A 20352-nucleotide genomic window follows, 5' to 3' on the forward strand; every position below is an offset into this window, starting at 1 on the left:
TGTGAGCTATCTGTATATAGAGATGAATCTTATGCATCTCTAAACCTCCAGCAGGCATCAAAGTGCTTGGCACATCCCAGGTGCTAATATGCTTCATACTGAATTAGATCCATTCCTCTAAGATCATTAAACTAGCAGCAGGATTTAGTTGGTAGCATCCCACCTAGTGGGAGTACATTTTCATTTCCCTTTTTCCTACTTCTGTTCCATCAGAGATAACTTTTTTTCTGAATTGTAGGCTTAGTGTAAGAGCACTCTCTCTAGATTTTACTACATTATTATGGGCTTCTAGAGTGCTAATTTTATGACCTATGAGAAATGTGATTGGAAAATAACATGATAAATGAAGTGAGAATTACATATATAATACTAGAACAAAAAAGTATTGTGAGAAAAAAGAGAGAGAAAGACAAGAGTCTCATGGTGATATCTGGAATAGATTGTAAAAAGCATCCACCCCATCCCTCTACCCTCAACTCTTGCCAAGAAATGGAAAATAAATGTGAAAGATTTACATCAATACAGAGTGAAAGGAAAAGAAAGAAATCACTCATCGGATCTGTTTTGCATAAGGAAAGCCCAGAATCACATTTTCAAAGAGGGTTGTAAAGACAAGCATCACAAAAGGAACTGGGAATCCTGAGCTGCAATCCAAGCCACCCAAATCTGCATTTTAACAGCCAACATTTTAAAAAAAGTTTATTTTATTTATGATAGGCAGTGTATGCACAGAGCCAGCCAGTAGCAGGGTGGTTAAGTCCTCAAAATCCCACGTGACTGACTATGTGGTTTGAGTCTCAAACCCAGTGACTTGAAAGCATGCAGTGAGTCGAGTGTGCGTGTTCAAAATCCCAAAAGGAAGGAGAAATAGTGGAGGAAGGATTGTGGTGTGGCCATCTTTCCAGGGAAGGTGCTTTCTCACTTTCTGTTTCTCTCTCTGTCTCTAGTGAGTGAATATGAAATTTAAGAAAGAAGAAAGAGAGAGAGAAAAAGAAGAAAGATAGAGAAAGCATGAAAAGAAAAAGAAAGTAAAAAAGAAAAAAAAGAATAAAAAGGAAAGAGGAGGGAAGGAAAGAAGAAAAGGAAACAATGAGAAAAGGGAAGAAACAGAAAATGAAAAAGAAGAAAAAGAAGGAAGGGAGGGAAAGCAGTCATGCATGTATATGAGAGAAGCTAGAAACAGAGAGAAAGAGAGAGAAAAGCATCCTCAATATGCTCTCAGCATGCCTTGATCCACTTTCCTCAGTCCTGATTCAGCTCTTCAGAATTCTTGGCATGCTTGTGCAGAGTATTTTCAGGCAAACTGGGGACTTGAACCTGAGGATGGCCATGTGGCTTTCAGCACTTTTCTGACTATGCCAACCAGCCTAGACCTCCATGTGATTTTTTGGTTTATTTTTGATTGCCAGAAGGCAAACACACTGGTCAGAGAAAGAGGGTAAAATCATTCTCCAAACGGGTGTGGTCACACTGCAATCCCCTTTCCTCCATTTCTTCATCCCCCTAGGATTTTAGTATGCACACGTGTGCCTGATACATTTTTCATGCTGCTGGTTTGGGATACAAAGTGTGGATGACTATATGAGATTCATCTTCATATGTACCGCACTTAATTGCTGTGCTACTGGGCTGGCCTTCCAGGTGATTTTTAAAAGCTGAGTTTAGCCAAAAGAGGGGTATTTGGTGAAGAAGAAATACTGTTGTGAAATACTGGGAGAATTCAAAGGTGTAACTTGTTCCTACAACTGGAAAGGAAAGAGCTTGGAGATTGAATTAATCGGCCTTCATTCCCCATTCCACTGTAATAATATTAAACATCCGTATCTTTGCTACAGCCTCATGGTAGTGGAGTACACTTCCCGCCCTGTAACTTTAGGAAAGCTTTTGACTTGTCCTGTCAGGGGAATGTAAGTGGGCTTGATGCAAACAGAGGGGAGAAATGTGCTTACATTCTTGGGCTTGCTGTCCTCTGCTTCTGCCATCACCTTGAACATATAGGGGTACCTGCTGTCCCTTTAGCTTGGGCTACAGAATGAGACTTAAAAATCAGAACTGGGCCCAGCCATGGTGGTGCAGGTGCTGCTGTGCAATTCTAAAGCCATATAGGAAGGTCTAAGTTTCAAATCCAAGGCACGATCACAAGTGTGGAAGGCTGGCGGTAGGAGAGATGGTAGCAGTGGATTATGGCATGGCATTTGTATATTTGTTGGGGGTCCCTATCTCTCTCTTTTTGTCTCTTATATTAGAAGAAAGAAAGAAAAAGAAAGAAAGAAAAACTGAGGGGAAAAAAGCAGACATGAACCAGACCTCTATCTTGATGCTAACCCTAGCAAATCCTACCAGTCAACTGATGTTACAAGGTATGCTTGGAACCCCTTGGGAAGAGCCTCTGCCTCAGAAGAAAAAACTGATACAATATCTAAATATATACATATGAAATATTGTCACCCCAAGATAAAAATAGGTTGGGTTTTTTTTTTTTTTTAGAGGTTTTCGCTATAGGGCGTGTGTGCTCGCCAGACAGACAGAGACATAGAGACAGAAAGCGAGAAATCACCCCCCAGGGGGGATGGTCACGCCACAATCCCTTCTCCGCCATTCTCCTCCCGGGATCTTGGGCACGCACTCACACGCACTTGGCGTGAGTTCTAAGCCACCGGGTCTGGGACGCGAACCACGGTTGACTACGTGGGAGTCCAGCAACATAGCCATTATGCTAACTGCTGGTTCCCCAAAATAGGTTTTTTATATTTATTTATTCACTAATTGATTTAATTCATTAAACATTACTGAATAATTCATTAATTAAATAATCATTGAGCATTAATTATCTGTGTGGTTCTTAATTCTCAGAAACCAAGAGAAATCTTCAAAATATCTATGAAAAAATTATACATGGATTTCAAAATCTTTTATACCAGTATAAGCTAGGCTTTAATTTCATTTTCTATGAACTTTTAGTCCACTCCTATATATCAAGATTCGTTTCTTCATATATTTTTCTATGGAGAGAGTATATGGTTTGCTTCACAAATTGGTCTTTTTTTTAAAAAAATAATTTATTGGGACCGGCAAATGGCATACTGGTTATGTCGCTGGACTTCCATATAGTTGGCTGTGGTTCAAGTCCTGAACCCTGTGGCTTAACACTCATACCATTCATGTGTACTTCTGTACCTAAAATCCTAAGAAGAGAATAGAGAAGAGATTGCAGCATGGTCCATTGCCCCTGGGGGTGATTTCTCACTTTCAGACTCTATCTCTCTCTGTCTCTCTGGCAAGTGCATGTACCTCATAGCAAAAGAATATCTCAAAAAAAAAGTTCTATTTTATTTTTGACTAAAAATACTAAAAGTATGATAATGACATTGTCAAACAAACAAATGTTGAGTTTATCACCACTAGACCTGCCTTACAAGAAGCATTAAAGGGAGTTCTTTAAGCTAGAAGAAGAGGATGCTAATTAGTAACATTACAACTTATAAAGTATAAAACTCACCGGTGAAAGTAATACATTGCCAGATCTTAAAGACTCATATTGTAATGGGGGTGGAGAAGCTATTCATACCTCCAATATAAATATTAAAAGGTAAAACTACTAAAAACAGCTCTGAGTTGTCTGTAAAGGAGTGTTAAGCACTATGTAGAATAAGCCAGATCCCACACAGCCCAGTGCAGCACAAATCTTGGCCTGTCAGCAACACGCCAAGCACACAAGCATGTGTGCCCAGGATCCTAATGGGATAAAATAATAGAGGAAAAAGGATTGAGGACTCTCCTGTCTTACACATGCCCAACTTCTTGATGTCCTTGCCCTTGGTAGTAAGAGAGTAAGCAAGCACTCTGGTGTCTTTTATAAGAGCACGAATCCCACTATGACTTCACCTAAACCGAACTACCTCCCCAAAGCCTCTTCTCCAAATCCCGTTATAGTGGTGGTTGGAGCTTCAACATATGAACTTTGTGGAAGACACAACTCAGTCAACAGTAAGAGGTAAGCGTTTGATTAGATTTGAAGTCTAGCCAATTTTGGCTGATGTTTTGAATAGAAACCCTTGTAGTGGAGGGGAGGGAAGCAGGTGGCATGGTGGTTAAGGCATTGGACTCCCACATGGCAGGTCACAGTTTGAATTTTGGCCTGGGTGGCTTGCTTTCTCTCTCTCTCTCTCCCCCAACCCTTCTTTTTCTCTCTGGTGAGCACATGGACCCTATAGCAAAACTCAAAAGAACAACAAAAAAAGATAATAAATAAAATTATATAATTATTTTTTTTTAAAAAAAGAGAGTGAGAGAAACCTGCTGGGAGATGCTTTCTTTTTCTCTCTGACATTAAAACAAACAAACAAGCAAAAACAAATAGCTAAAGCCATGGTAATGTGTCAAATGGCTTCATAAGCCCCAATCAGATGGGTAAGGGCCCCTGGTACTTGGGGTTTGATTTGTATGCCACAAGAAATAATTTTGAGTGGTGTTATATGACTGACTGCCTCTGAGTGCAGCCTAAATAAAACTTCTGCTCTAATTATATTACTGTTGTTACAAGGTTGACAAGTAGGATCAAATTTTGCTGTGTTAAATGAGAGCATTACTCGTTTGCAATGATTACTCATACTAGGGACTATGGACACTTTGACGAAGAATACCTTATATTCTAAAATGTATAATAAAAACACCAAATGTTTGTCAATACTATCACCTTTTAACTATCACCCTAATAATTAGACTAGGACTTGAGTTTTTCTATTAGCACCATAATAATTTGTGGGTTTTGTAACTGTTTCTCCTGCTACACTAATACAAGTCATTCATAACTGCTTTATATCTGGCATTTTTTCCTCCTGTACAATGCAATTTTAAGATATTTTTACTATTACAATTTCTCTTCTGTACATTTTGTCATTGTTTCTCTTAAAAAAACTTCAGCTACAATTGAGCAAATTCCAAATATAATCATGTCCTTACTCCCTACTATTGACTGAATTGTGTGCTGCCAAAAATTCATATGCTGGAGCTCTAACCACCACCGTGATGCTGTGATGGTATCTGAAGAGAGGCTTTGGAGGTAATTAGGTTTGGGTGAGGTCGTGAAGGCAGACCCCTGGTGATGGGTTTAGCACTGTAATAAGAAGAAACACTGTAACTCTTGCCATCAGGTAAGAAAAAAGAAGGTGGCCATGTTGTAAACCAGAAAGAAAACCTTCACCCGAAACTGACCATGCTGGTTGGCACCTCAGACTTCTAGCCTTCAGAACTGTAAGAAAATAAATCTGTTGTTTTAGGCACCCAGTATTTTGTTATGGCAGCTGAGGCACACTAAGACTCCTTCCTTATCACTCTCCAAATGGTGCTCGCATAGTGCTTGGTTTTCATGGAGTAGTTTGATAGCCTGGTCCCTGGGATGCCAGCCTTTGGAGACTATTCTTGGTTTGCCCAGAATTGCCATAAACAGATGAGCCAGCAGGCTTGGACGGCTTGCCAGTTTCTCCCACTATTGATCTGGATTTCCAGTGCTGCGTATCTGTGCCAGCCTTAGGGAGCCAAGGGCTTCTTAGGGAAGACATCACATGCATGAATAATATGACAAACATCTGAGTTGGCAGCAAGGGATGGCAGAACTTTCCTAGGGATGAGGCCAAGGCTGGCAGATTTCCTGCCTCCATTCAGCTCCTGGAGACCCAGCAAATTCACGTGGCCATGACTGGTGCTCACTATTGGGGAGACTTAGAGACAGCTGGGATATTTCCCTCTGCAGTTCTGGGTGTCATATCCAGTCCAGTCCTCAGGAAGGACTGCTGAACACCTGCAGAGCTTCCCATAGGAACATGGGAGCAGTGTGAATGAGTCTCTTCAATTTCCTCCCCCCTAAAATGGAGTCATGGTAATAAAAGTGATGCTCAAAGTTGTCATGTGGATCAATGAGTTAAGTTGATCACTCACTAGATTCTATAGAGGCCAAAAAGGGCTGTTATCCCTTTGTTCTGTGCTAAGGACAGTCAATGTACTATTTCCTAAGAGCTTCACTGTTTGTCCATTTTACAGATGGACCCTCCCTTTGCTCCCCTGTTTGTGTGGGCAGCATTGCTGGGTGACAGCAGGAGTTCATCAGTTCTTCCTTAAGGAGTGCTAAGAACTGAACTGGGTCAGACACCCAGAGCTGCAGAGGGGAATGTTATTCCAGCTGTCTCTAGTCTACACACCCGTGAGCCCTGGAGCACAGTCGTGGCCATGTGAATCTGCTGGGTCTCCAGGAGCTGAATGGAGGTAGAAAATCTGCCAGCTCTGGCCTCACCATTAGGAAAGTTCTGTCACTTCCTGCTGCCAACTCGGATACTTTTTATATTATTCATACCTGTGGTGTCTTTCCCAGGAAACCTCAGGAAACTGAGGCTTGAGGTATTCAGTAAGTTGCATGAATTTATAAAGTTAGTTAGTGTAAAACTTTTTTCTCACTGCTTGGTACATATCAGCCACTTAATTTATACTTGTGCAATCAATGAAAGGACCAGACTTTTGTTTTTAATTTAAACTGACTCTGAAATCCATATTTTCTTAACTATTGTGCCTTACTGTTTAAACTGTGGAGTGCTTTTAACCTGTGATAAACTTTTGGCCATTCTGAATCTCAAATTAATTAACCTGTGAGTCAAGTCCCAGGAGACATCCTGAATCTTCTGACTCATCCATTCTTATCTTCTTTTATTTATTTTTTAAATTTTTTTGGAGAGGTTTTGCTATAGGGTGAGTGTGCTCGCCAGAAAGACAGAGAGAGACAGAGAGATAGAAAGCGAGAAATCACCCCCCAGGGGGATGGCCACGCCACAATCCCTTCTCTTCCATTCTCCTCTTGGGATCTTGGGCACGCACGCAACCATGCCCGGTGTAAGTTTAATCCGCCGGGTCCGGAACTCAAACTGCAGTCGACTACATGGAATTCCAGCGACATAGCCATTACGCTAACTGCTGGTCCCACGTCCATTCTTATCTTTTGTGGGTTACATATCTGGTGCAGGTTTCCATGTGGGCCCAAAAGCAAGCAAAATGTTACTGCTGATACTATATGTGAGGACATTATACTACAGAAGAAGGAGGAGAATAGGAGCAAATAACATTGAAAGAGAAAATGTTGTAATTTATATTCATTATTGAATGTTTTTGTATGGCAGACACTTTGTTAAGTATGTCATAGTATAATTTTATTATCATACAACCTCATGAAGTAAGAACCCCTACTCTCTCTTTTGCAGATAAGGAATCTGAGACTATTTACCTAAGAACTACTCTCTACATGCCTTGGTTCTTTTGAGAAAACAGTCTTGATAGATCTGTTCCCTGGGACCAGCAGTTGTTGATGTTGATGACTATGTTGCTGAACTCCCATGTAGTCGACCGCGGTTCAAGTCCCAGACCCAGTGGCTTAAGCTCATGCTCGGCGCGTGTGCATGCGTGTCCAAGATCCCGAGAGGAGAATGGAGGAGAAGGGATTGTGGCGTGGCCATCCCCCTGGAGGGTGATTTCTCAGTTTCTGTCTCTCTGTCTCTCTCTGTCTTTCTGGCAAGCACATGTGCCCTATAGCAAAAACCTCTCAAAAAAAAAAAAAAAGAAAAAGAAAAAAAATCTGTTCCCTGACTTGAACGACAAAATTTAGCAAAGTCACCAGCATGGAATAGAGGCTGTGTCAGGCCTCAGGGAGTTCTGAGTTTGGATCTTTTCCTGATAGTGAGTCCTGACAAATGAGAAAATGGGGTCTATTATTTCTAAGTCCCAGCTTACTCACATGTGAAAGGGCAAGTATATATTATGTAATAATAACATGTGAGGTAGCTGTAAAGTTTAAATTAGATAATATATAAGCTGTAATTTTCCCAGCACAAATTAAATGCTTACTACATAATCACTGTTACTGTTATTATGCATATATAAGAATAAAAATGAAAAGTCAAACTACACCAACAGATTCTATTAAGTCATTGGGAAAGTCATGAGGTATTTTTCTGTTTTTCTATGTAAAAGGGCATCATAACTTTCCCAGTGATTCAGTAATTCAGGTGTGGGTTTCAGATTGTGACTGCTTTCAGGAAAACGAGGGGCCATGGCCTTTCGACTTTGAGGTGGGGTGGGGGCCTGTGATCATCACCACACAGATCACTATCAAGTTGCTATTATGTTAAAGACCTTGGGATAATGATGGCACAAATCTGAGAAGAAGATTATGTCTTCCTATCTAAAGTTCTTGCAATCTGGCTGTAATGTCTACATGAAATCTTGGTGTCTTTCTTTTTTTGAGTTTTTTTGCCATAGGGCAAAAGCACTCACTGGAGAGAGACAGTGAAAGTAAAGTGAGAAATCAGCCCCCAGAGGGAATGGCCATGCCTCAATCTCTTCTCTTCCATCCTTCTCCTGGGATTTTGGGCACACATGCACACATGCATGGCATGATTTTCAAAGTGCCAGGACTGGTACTCAAACCATGGTTGGTCATATGAGAGTCTAGCATAACCACCATGCCACCTGCTGGCCCAAGTGTCTTAAGTTTTTACTGACTACTGTTTTAATTCCATCTATGTATGTTTAGCATTTTTACAGTTTCCAGGGTTCTCTCACATGCATGATTTCACTTGAGTGTTTCCTTCTCTACCCTTGTGGGATCTCCATTCCCTCCTCATGACGTGAAGTGACTCAGCAGCCATCCGGTTCACTTGAGTGGTAAGGGGCAGTCAGGATTTCATGTCTTGGCTGCTTGGCCTCAGATTCAGTTCTCTGTCATCTCCTAAAATACTAAAGTGGAAAGAGTTGCTTGACTGGAGATGGGAGGGCTTTTCAGAGAACACACTTCAGAAGAGGGTGTGGTGAGTCCCAAAGGCTCCCACTTGACATAAGTGAGTACTTCTGGGGATACTGCTGGTAGTCCTCTATTTCTGTGAGAAATGACAATTCTGACCCAGAGGGGGAATTCTTTTCTTTTCTCTTTTCCTTTCCTTTCTTTTCTTTTCCTTTCCTTTCTTTTCTTTTCTTTTCTTTTCTTTTCTTTTCTTTTCTTTTCTTTTCTTTTCTTTTCTTTTTTCCCTTCCCTTCCCTTCCTTTTCTTTCCTTTCCTTTCCTTTCCTTTCCTTTCCTTTCCTTTCCTTTCCTTTCCTTTCCTTTCCTTTCCTTTCTTCTTTTCCTTTCCTTTTCTTTTCTTGTTTGTTTTTAGTTTTTGTTATAGAGTTTGTGCCCTCACTAGAGAGAACAGAGAGAGAGGGAAAGTGAAAAATCACCCCCTGGGGGAATGGCCATGCAGCAATCTCTTCTCCATTCTTCTCTCAGGATCTTGGGTATGCATGTACATGCACCTGGCATTATTTTCAAGCTTCTGGGTCCAAGAACAGCAAAATCGGCCATGTAGGATGTAGTCTTCTTAATCTCTATGTCACCTGCGGGTCCAGGAGAGTCTTTTTGACTCCATCCCGATGCCGATGAGAAGGAAGTATTTCCAAGTGTGGTCACATGTTACTTAACATCAGCGATACATCTGACAAATATGTCATTAGGTGATTTTTGTCATGCAATCATAGGGTGTACTTAACATACATCTAGGTGCTATAGCCTCTTTCACGTTGATGCTATATGGTATCTCTGTGAGCTATGGGACTACCACCATATATGCATACGTCCTTGACCAAAAACTTGCTATGTGGCACGTGCCTATAAGTAACCTTTCTTTATTGGCTATTCAAATAATGGTTGCTCTATTCTGAAACATCTTCATGATGTGGAAACATCACAGGCCTCAAAATCAAAGAGATGAAGTCTCTAACACCAGCTCTGACATGTATCAGCTGTGTGACACTGGACACTGAAAGCCCCTGTCCCTTCCTCTGTGAAGTGAGGACAATAGCTACATCTAGGATTATTGAGAGAACTAACTGTTATTATGTTTCTGAGTGCCTAGATCATGGTGAACTCCTAAAAATCAGTTGCAAGTTTTATCATTACCTTTATTCTAGTAAAATAATAAATTTTAGTTATAAAAAGTTTAGTTAATTTTTAGATTCGTTTACTCTAAACAGTTTTTTATTTTAATACTAGTGCTTTCCAGGCAGTTATTTGCTTTCTCAACTTCCAAATGTAAGCTACATTAGGTGGTAGGGTGGGAAAGAACCTCACTCTCCAGGCCAGACCAACATGTGGTGAGTTGACATGTATGTAAGAGGGAAGCTGGATTGGTAAAAGAGGAATTTTCTGGTATAGTGATTAAATGTATAAAATAAATCAAAATTAAATTATGAGGCCAGAAGGTGGCATGGTGGTTAAGGGTGCTGGACTCCCACATGGGCAACCACAGTTGGATTCCCAGACCTGGCAGCTTGCTTTCTCACTTTACCCCTCTCTCTCTCTTGCTCTGTCCCTCTCTGCCTACATTTAAAAATAAGTAAATAAAGTAAATAAAATAATTTTTTAAAAAAATGGTGATAGGGAATCCCAAAAGTATTTAATCTTTTGAATAGCTACCCAGCCTATATTTTTTACTGTGGTAAAAATGCACACAACAAAATTTTTCATGTTCACCATTTTTAAGCACACAGTTTAGTCGTGTTAAGTACATCCAAATGGATGTACGAAAAATCTCTGTAATTTTTTCATGTTGCAAATGTGAAACTCTTTACTTTAAAACAACTCTTTTCAAGGTAATAAAAAAAGAGATTCTTAGATATCCAAACTAGATAAGAATACACCAGAGTAATTATTAGGTATTCTTTGTGCAGCTGAGGATCATTTTAGAAAAATGACATTTGTCACGGCTAATTGGGTTTCTCGTTTTCAGTGAATTCTTCGACATTTGTTTTGTTACCTTATTGGTCTGGTGGGAATGAAAGGTCATATCAACCACAGTGACTCCAAACAGGCTGCATCCTTCAAAATCTCTGCTTTGGTTGGTAGACTTCAGGCTGGAACATTGGATGAAGGGGATTATGATATAATTAAAGCCCTCTGGAGGGCACTTATCTATTCTCTCTTTTTCTATCACTCTCATTTATGTGAGCATGTGATCTACCTTCAAAAAAGGGAAGAAATACCTTAAAAATATAATGGAACATTTATAATGCTATACTGTAATAAAAGTTATGCAAATATGGTCTCTACCTCTCTATTGCTCTCTCTGCATCTCAAAATAAATATCTTATCGTACTGTACTTACCTATTTTTTGTACTGTAGGTGACTAGGCTCATGGAAAGCAAAACCTCAAATGTGGGAAACCTTCTATGTAGTCACCGGAGTGCAGCACTGGGAAATGATAGAAGATAGTTTGTGTGCGTGGGTGGTGGGAGGTGGTGGTGCTGGGGAGAGGGGGAGTTCTAGTTTCAGATATCTTTGGAAATCTACAGAACTAGTAGATTTCTTGTTTATAGGTTATTTAAAATATTTTAATAAGCTAATATGCCTTTGGAAATCCTAAAAAAAAGAGGATTTCCATCATTCTAAAGTGTTGCAGATCAACATGTTGCTTTTTATGAATTACGCTCATCATATTGACTTTAGTATCTTCAGAACTGACATATATAGTATATGGAAGGCTTATAGAGTTTTATCTTCATTTCCTACTATATACTTCATTTCAGTATGTTTCAGTAGAAGTTAATCAGCTTCTCTTGAAATTCATCTGGAAGCTTTTGATGGATAAAACAGTTCAATGACTAAATAAATCACATTGACTTCTCTTAGGTTTGAACATTTTATGATCTACTTCAAGAGAGTTGGCAATGTCTACCACTTTCAATTGGATTACTTGCCTTACGGATTGTCAGTCTTCTGCCTTCATAAAAATATTCCTTTCAATGCAACATCAAAATGTAATTTTTTATAAGCAATAGAGGATCCAAGTTAAATTAAGCAACTGAGGTGCAATAAATGCCAATAACTCAACTAGGGTGATCTTTAGATGAAAGGTTTATCTATGAAGAGCTAAGTGTGTCTAAACAAGACCTAGTGGTTGCCAGATATCATTTGACATTGTGTAACATACTACCTAATTTCAGAGACATTAAAATGGAGCATGAATATAAGTTCGAGTTAAGGAACTAAATATTATGCAGCTGACTAGTGTTTTATAAGCCATCTTTTGGGAAATGCTACTTTCCTAGGATTATAAACCAAGTGTCCTAGAATGCTGTCAAGCTCTTATCACCGAGTACTATTCAGACTTGAGATACACCAGATCCTTAAGTCCTCAGGTCTGTTCTCAGAAGCGTTATATTCCCCAAACATAGCCTCATTTTTTCTTCACAACTCAAGTTATTTCAAGTTTTTTAAATTATAAAAGTTTCTTGAGATTTGAAGATACTCAAAAAAACTTATCATCTAAAATATCTAGACAGAAAGTGAGAATAAATATCCCAGTATTAAAGATCACTTACAACTTTATTTTCACCCTTAAAATTTATTTCACTTTTTCATTTTTAAAACATTTACCCACTTTCCCACAATTTTATATTTCTTTTTCTTTTTTTGGCATAACATTTTAAAGAATGTCAGAAGAAAAAAGCTAAAACATATGATCTTAATTAAGTTTGAATGAGCATTTTGCCAATTCAAAAGTATAGTTAAGAAAGTCAGTAATTATTTTAGAGAGGGAAAGTGAAAGTTACCCTCTTTAAAACAAACCAAGCTTCTCTTTTCAGAATAATTTATTTCTCTAAGTCAGAGTGTTTTTTTTTTTTTTTAACAATGACCTAGTACACATATTGTAAGAGGAATGAGAATTACTTCCATTATAAGTAGAATATATTGGATTATGTTTTGAAGACCATTAGATTTCTTATAAAAACCTGAAATGGCTTCTTTAATTACCTGTAATGTGCTGCGTGGTGGTTAATCCCCAAACCTGTGAATGTGACTTTACATAAAAAAAGATATTTTACAGTTGTAATTAAGTTAAGGATCTTGAGACTGGGTCCTTTAAAATTACCCTAACAGATCTTACCACCAATATATGTATATGGGGTACTTCATAAAGTTTATGTAAAATGAAAGTACAAGTTTATTATAGTGCAAATAGTTTTGAAATCCATGCATACATGTTACATTTATTTTACATGAACTTTTTGAAGACCCCTTCCTATAAAAGTCAGAAGAGGGGAAGCTATATGCAACTGATCCTAGAATGAGCAGGAATATCTGTAGGTAGAGGAACAGAAGTCAGGTCTGTGTCACCACTCAACAAAAACAATGCTTTGTTTGTTTGTTTGTTTTCTAGTGATTTTTGTTATAGGGCATATGTACTCACCAGAGAGACAGAAAGCAAGAAATTGCCCCCTGGGGGGGATTGTCACACTGCAATCCCTTCTCTTCCGTTCTCCTCTCACAATCTTGGGCACACATGCACATGTGCCCAGCATGAATTTTAAGTAGCTGGATCTGAGACTCCAATCACAGATGACGTCCTGGGAGTCCAGTGACATAATCATTACACTGTCTCTTATTTGTTCGTAGTTTAGTATTGGGTCATCAGAAAAGTCATTGTGTATTTTTCTATGCAAAAATGCATCATGACTTTTCAGACAACCCAATGGTTTATCAAGCATTCTTTTATATTTATAATAAAAGATTCAATTAGATGAAACTACGAGATAGCTTCAACTACTTAATGACTCAGTGTTCTCATCTGTAGAATAGAAATTATATGATAATTCTGACCTTACAGAGTTCATGAGAGGATTAAATTAGTTGATACAAACGAAGAATTCAGGAGAGTGCCTGACACATGGTGAAAGGTATATAAATGTGAATTGTTATCATTATTAATACTGTCATTATTATATAATTTATTTTCCTATTTACTAGCATATTAGTCACAGAGTAGATAGATATTCAACACTGTGACCTGAGTAAATACCTTGTCTATTTATGATTGATTTAGCTTTAGTTTCTCTAATAGAAGAAGTCTAAATATCCATTGTATATGAAGAAATTATTATAGTATTTCCTCAGACTACTAAACATAATGGCACTACAGTATGGTACAGGAAGCTTGAACTTCAGAACCAGAGGTATCCCAGCTCAATCCTTGCTCAATCGGGGATTTTCTTTGTAATCAGGATAAGTTTACTTAGAATGTATATAGCTTAGGCTGTCTGCTCAATCTTCCTTCTCATCTCCACCCACAGCTAAGAGTCCCAACATCTGTGACCTCCCAAAGGTCACTGATGATTGCATTCAGGCTGAGGATCTGATGTAAGCTAAGCCACCAAAGTACCTTCATGAGGATTTACAATGTGGGCTGAGAGAGAGTGATGATTTCCTTTCCAGGAATTGAAAACCCAAAAGTTAGTCTGGAGGAAGAGAGGGAGAGGAAATAAAGTAATGAAAATGAGACGATACAGGCTAACTGGAGCAGAAAGGAAAGAAGAAAGGACATTTTTGATATTCTTAAGGCTGTTCCATGTCTTTGGTCTTAGATTCCATAAAACATCTTTATGCTTGTAACAAATTTCATTTTTTCTTTAACTTTTTTGTCCTTTTTTTTTTTTTTACATTTTTTAGATTTACATTTAATCTCTATACATCTTTAAGTGTACAGAGTGGTTTTTCCCAGCTATTGTTATCTGTCAATAAAGAAATCCTGAATAAGATATCATTGTTTTTTGAGTTTCATTTCTTTCTTTTAAAAATAAGCATATGAATTTCTCAGATCATGGTCTTGAGAATTATAAATTAAATCTAGAAAGTATAATAAAATATTATATTATTGCAATCTTTTGCTTCTTTTTCATCATTTTTGTAATTATGGTCATGGGCCCGTTATATTCATATAAGGGAAAAAAAGAGAAAAAAAAAGTTTGTATTGGTATCATAAAAGAGACATATGAATTTTTAAATAAATATGTAGAGACACAATGTTGTTAACTTTCCAAGGCTTAATAAACCCAAGATTTTATTACATCTTTTTTTTCCCTTTAGATTTTCAGCTAGGATTAGGAGATATCAAAGCATCTAGTCAACCATAATTTTTTTTGCATTAGTCCAAATGAGCAGATGTTCCCAAATATGTTTTCTGAAATTGTTTTGGTATGTGCATGCACCCCTGTCTATCAGACAGATGGTTCTGATTAGTGTGGTCAGTTGAGTCAAACAATCAGCTATTCAGTCAGGCAATCAATTGACTTGTTTTGGGCTTAACCAAATTGGCTTATTTGATTATATCATTGATCCATTTTACATTTACCATATATTCATGATCCATTAAGTAAAAGTCAGCCATTGAAAAGCCTAACAGAAAATTTTCAAAGCAAAATAAGATAAAGCCAGAGGTAGACAAGATTTTCTGATTTTCAGGCAGCTACGTTCCTTCACAAGTCTCTTTCTCTCTCTCTCTCTCTCTCTCTCTCTCTCTCTCTCACACACACACACACACACACACACTAGGGAGAAAGAAGCAACTACCTTTACCCTAAAGTATATCACATTATCTTCACTTTATAGGTAGAGTCTGAAGTTCAGAAAGATGAAGCATTTTTGACATCACAGAGCATCAAGTCCCAGGATATCTCAAGGGACCACATAATCTGAACTTGATACTCAGTAAGATGCAGTACTTAAATGACAGATGGCTAGTTTGGGGCTCTGAGGAACACGGTTTCTCTGACAAGAATAAACCATCAAAACTTATGGTGGTTCCCAGCCTGGTGGCACGGTCAGTGACAAACTGAAACGCAATGCTGAAAGTCACATGGTCAACTGAAGGCTCAGATCCCCAGCTTGGCTTGAAAACATGCTGGGTGTGTGCATATGCCCAAGATCCTGACAAGCTGAAGGGCCTGGAAAGGGAGATCACCGTGTGTTGAGATTCCATTCAGGGTGATTGTCTCTCTCTTTCTATCTTCCTCCCTTTGTGCATATACTCTTTATCATGAATAAAATAAATAGAATTTAAAAACAAACAAACAAACAAAACAAAACAAAACAAAAACAAGGAAAACTTATGCCAGATAGTTCCTGGCAAAAGAAGGGCTAGGAAACTCATTGTAGAGAAGATGAGAGGATTCACCACTATGGTCTAGAATAAAATGGAAAAGGTCCAGTATAAGAAGGGAAAACCTGATCAGAACAAGAACATCTGCCTCTGGCAGGATGTTTCATTTATCTTTGTTGATAAAAAAATGAAGATGGAATAGAAGTTCTATATATAGAGAGTGAGCCTCATGGGCCATTTGCTTAGAGCTAAATAAACTGACCCAGTGTTTTTGTTCATTTCCTGCTAATTTACTAAATTAATGTTTCTCTAATGGTTTATATGAGGCAATAAACTCCTTGCGTCAGGTATTGCCTTTGCTATATATTTGTGGTTCAGCAAAAGGCACAAGAAGCATTTGTAAGATGCCAAATGGAGTTTTAGATACGACATTCTCTTGGCTTCACAATTCCATTTCCTTGCTGATCATTGTAAAAGGCTCAATTTAAAGGGAATCTTCCTAAGAAGTCTTTACCATTTTTACCTTTCCCCTTTTAAAATCAATGTCTCACTCCTTGAAAGTACTACGTATATGTCTGTGTTTGTAGGCATTTTATTATGCTTTATTATAGTGTTAGTTAAATAACATGATATAGATTGCATTCTTAGCTATAAGGTCCCAGAAATTTGCTACCATTTTCTTCTAAATTCTGTTTTACTTCAATATCTAGACTGGAGATTTTCACTTAGTAGGAGAAAAGTTTTATAAATAAATAAGGGCAATTATGATATATCTACTACATGTGTTCAGTCAGTCCTAGGCAAAAGCTGGTAAAATTTGCTCTTGGTATTTCTTCTCAAGTGTTTGATATTTTTGACTTTATCTTCCTTCTCAGATAGTGCTTTTCTCTTTCTGCATCCTGAATGTTCTTAGGAGATTATCACCAACTCAACCACACTGATACATTCAGAACTATAAAATCCCAAGGGAGCTTCAGTTTAGCTTGGAAAAGTCATTAAGTTAGAGAATTCTGAGGTCAGCAAGCTAATATAAATAACTGTATTTGAAAAGATAAATTTAAAAAATAGTAGTTCCTAAAATGTTTTCTATTATTCATTTCTTTAAAACGTGTTTTACCTCAGAGGAGATGTAGGTATAACTAATGGTGACTGGAAATGTGGTCTCTAGAATCCTGAAATTTTAATTAGTTTTAATCCTGTCAATCCCATGGTCCTTGTAAAATAAATCTAAGAGTTCTCACTTAAAAGAAAAAATTTGAAGTCTTCCAAAATATTTTATTTATTATTTCTAAGATATCAGCTAGAGATAAATTAAAAATTTTTAATTTACAATCCAGGGCTTGAAGTGGATATGAAGTAAGGGTAGTGAAATAATGCCTATTATTTAGTTGAGTGTTGGCCTTTTTGTGTATTCAACCTGAGACAAGGTTGGCAGAATGTATGGGAGCAGGTCATTATAAAGGAAAGAGAAGAGAGAGGGAGGAAGGAATAGAGAGAGGAAAGAAGAAAGGAAAAAAAAAAGGGATACGAAAACAAAACTAACCTGAGCATACTAAATACCACATGCCATTAACTGTTGGAAAAATAGACATATCCCACAAAATCCAAGTGCATAGTAACCGACATAAATATTTTCTGCAAAGATCCGCTCTATTCAGAGTTTATGTCTATTTATGATTGATGACAGCAAATCTTGGCTTCAGAAGACAATCTTTATTCACATTAGTCATCTAGGCTGGTTTAATTGCCCAAATATAATTCAGTTTTTAAGTCAGTAGTTCTTAACTAGGTAATGTCAACTTTGGACTTGGTCAACATACATCAGTGAGGAGATAGCTACCTCTCTCTCAGACTTTGTTTTAAGGTGGATCATAATCAGAACCTTCTACTGACTGTTTCATTCTCTCTCTTTTTTCCTATAAGATTATACAAAGATCAAATATATTCATTGACTATTTATTTTTGTACTCCACTCTGATTTACAGTCTTAAGAAAATGGTTAACATGTGATTAATGTTTATACTTTGATAGATGTATAGGGCACTTGAATCAGTCTTCTCCATAGATCACTAATACATCCTTAAGGAAAAAGCCTGAGTTGGACATTCAGAAATCCCATGTTCTTTGTACTCCCACTTTCATCTTCTCATTTCTTCTTACCCCAGTGTCTCAGAGTATCTTATCTTCAACATCCATTTTTGTTTTGGCTAGTCAGGTATAGCCTATATTCTCACTTCTTTAGACTAGTACACTGACAAGATAAATGAAACTCTCTAATTCTGTATTAAGAACCTTTTGGGACCAGCAGTTAGCATAATGGCTATGTCGCTGGACTCCCATGTAGTTGACCACAGTTCAAGTCCTGGACCTAGTGGCTTAAACTCACACTGGGCGTGTGTGCGTGTGTGCCCAAGATCCTGGGAGGAGAATGGAGGAGAAGGGATTGCAGCATGGCCATCCCCCCTGGGGGGTGATTTCTCACTTTCTGTCTCTCTGTCTCTCTCTGTCTTTCTGGCGAGTGCATGCACCCTATAGCAAAAACCTCTGAGAAAAAAAAAAGAACCTCTTGTAGCATAACATAGGTGCATCATTAATATCTAAAAAAAAAAAAAAAAAAAAAATGGAGAGAAAGAGGAGAGAAATACATAGTGCAAAGAGAGAAAGAAATTTGTTTTCCCACAAATGGAAAGGAAACTCAGGATCAGTAATTCTAAGGGCTTTGTCCATGATCACAAAGTTGTGTAGTATGGCTGGTATGGTGAATGTAGTGTTTATGAGGAGTGAAGGAGTGGCTAAGGAGAGCATTGACATTTTGACAAAATCCTCCTCAGCAGTCCTGAGGTTGTTTTCTGTTATGGGAGAAGAAATATAGCTCATCTTTGTTCTCATCCAAAGCATTATTGATGGAAAAATTAAAGGATAGCTTCCATTATACTTTCTCTTCTTGACATTTGTGCCATTAGTGTATGTGAACCTCTACCTGGGGAGACAGAACTATATATCCCATTATTTTTTCCAACATACATGTAGATACTAAGGATATGGTGGTTGTCTTTTCCTTTTTCCACTAAAAATGTCTGTAACATCCTTAAAAATCTGTTCAGCTCTTCTTACCCAATTTTATCTTTTTTTAAATAATTATTTATTTAATTTTATTGTTATTCTTTTTACTTTGCTATAAGACTGACCAGAGACAGAGAGAGACAGAGAAAGTGAGAAAGCAAGCTGTCAGATTCGGGACTTGAACTTGCAATCAGCCATGTGGTCATCCACTATGCACCCTGCTGGCCCCTCTACTCAATTTTATCTCATACCCCTTCTAAAGAAGCACTGGTGCTAACTGACATGTATCACTCAGTGTTCCTTCCCCTTATCGTCTACAGTAGGACACTGCTGTTTCCCTTTCTTTCCAAAAGAATCCAGGAATTCCCCAAATCAGCACAAGAATAAGCACAATTAGATTTATTTAAACTCAGGAGAGGCATATTTTTCTCATGAAATAATGGAAAACTTGACATCATATTTAAGTTTAATCCAACTGCAGTCAAAATTTCAAAGTTGAAAACTGAAATGTCAGACAGGAGAAAAGTGTTATCCCCATAGCTACTGTGCTCTGAGCTGAAAATGACTCATGAAAGATTGTGGGAGTCTATGTGAGCGTATGTGTCCCTCAGATCATTGACAAATTACTAGCACTAGGAACATGAAATTACAATATGATTGAACAACCAGGACATGTGGACTAGTCTGAGATTTGGGATTTCTGAAAATTCTCTTGAAACATGTACAGACGTAAAATTGAATTGCAAACACAAATGCTTTGGGTTTTTTTGTGTGTGGTAGATGCTTTTGAATTTTTTAAAAGAGCTTTCTGATTCCTATCATTTTGCCATGGTTAAAATATTCCCAAGTAGGCTGAAAGTATTTCTAGAATAATTTGCTTTAGATGTTGAATTATGAAATTCACTAGTAGGTTAAGTTTAAGAACTTTTTCTTTTTAAGCTCATTTTATTTATTGAAAGAGAAAGCTAGTTAGACAGGGACAGGCTCCCTCCACAGGGTCTCACCATGCTGAAATCCCTTTCATTGTCTCCTTTAGCCCTCCAGCCAGTCAGTGCTTGGGCAATGATATTTCCAACTTGTTTTAGATCTACTCCAGATCTAAACTTCCGGTTAGTCATGTGACTTCCAACACTGCAGATCACTATGCCACTATCTAAACCACTGACGCTGGGCCAATATTATTTTTTCTGATATAAGAAACTTATCTATTATAAACAGATATGTTTACATCATTATTTTCTTCAGTAAAAAAAAATGTATAACATTCATTAAGATACTAATGAAAATTAGTTTGTTTTAAAAGATAGCCTATATATATATATGTGTGTGTGTGTGTATATAT

This window comes from Tupaia chinensis, unplaced genomic scaffold (genome assembly GCF_000334495.1).
Source record: "Tupaia chinensis unplaced genomic scaffold, TupChi_1.0 Scaffold000081_1, whole genome shotgun sequence".
In the NCBI taxonomy this organism is placed as follows: Eukaryota; Metazoa; Chordata; class Mammalia; order Scandentia; family Tupaiidae; genus Tupaia; species Tupaia belangeri.